The 769-nt window shown below is 58.6% G+C and overlaps 1 protein-coding gene across 5 annotated transcripts in view; it reads right to left on the reverse strand.

The window, feature by feature from the left end:
• Window positions 1-208, reverse strand: part of KIDINS220 (kinase D interacting substrate 220) — a 118,396-nt gene extending 118,188 nt beyond the window's left edge. For all 5 annotated transcript variants that reach the window (XM_021718150.1, XM_021718149.1, XM_021718147.1 and 2 more), the window contains exon 1: window positions 65-208. The gene's annotated coding sequence lies outside the window, so the exon portion shown is untranslated. The remainder of the gene's footprint in view (window positions 1-64) is intronic.
• Window positions 209-769: the final 561 nt, after the last annotated feature.

Here is a 769-nt window from a genome sequence, read left to right on the forward strand (position 1 = left end):
TGCCTCGCCCCCGCCTCCTCCCCCGTCAAACGGCAAAGCCCTCCCGGCTGACCTCCACACTGACCGTCTCACAAACAGGCCCAAGAACGGCGCCCTCAGCTCGGGCTGAACCGGCCCTCTCCGCCGCGGACGGCGTCAGAGGGCCCGAAAGAAAGAGACGGCGGCTGCAAGCGCCGTGCCCTCACCACACCCGGCGGCCATGTTCCTCCTTCTCCGCGAACTGACAGGTCACGTGGCCGCACGCCGGAGACAAGGGCACCGAGTGGCCACGCCCCCTGGGGGGCGGGGCGAGAGAGAGGCGGGGCCGAAGGGGGCGTGGGCTTCTAAAAATGTGTCTAATTTGACAAGCGCCCCAGGCAATATTTTTTTTTCCACTGTCAATGTTACTCTTCTTATTACAGTTAATTTATAATCCCTATTTACCCTATAATTAAGGTTATTCAGAGAAATAAACCACAATTACAACTTCAGAAGACATTGCACACATTCGTTACAAAAGAAGGCCAGCTCATAAGCCTTATTCCAGAATCCAGGAGTGAGTTCTCTCAGCCCTCTCTGGGGGCCTGTGGCTTTACTCTTCCGGTCTTCTAGAGTGCTCCACCGCCTCTCTCTCCCCTCCCTTCCCCTCCCCCATCCTCCTTCAGCCTCCCTCTGACTTCCTCACTCCTCTTCCATCCTCTTCTGGCCTCCCACCACCTCCTCCGTCCGTCCCACTCCAGCCCACTCCCCATCCTCCCCCACCTGCAGCCCCCCTCTGTCCTCTCCCACT

This window comes from Carlito syrichta, unplaced genomic scaffold, assembly GCF_000164805.1.
Source record: "Carlito syrichta isolate Samal-C Ts95f unplaced genomic scaffold, Tarsius_syrichta-2.0.1 Scaffold311867, whole genome shotgun sequence".
NCBI classification, from domain to species: domain Eukaryota; kingdom Metazoa; phylum Chordata; class Mammalia; order Primates; family Tarsiidae; genus Carlito; species Carlito syrichta.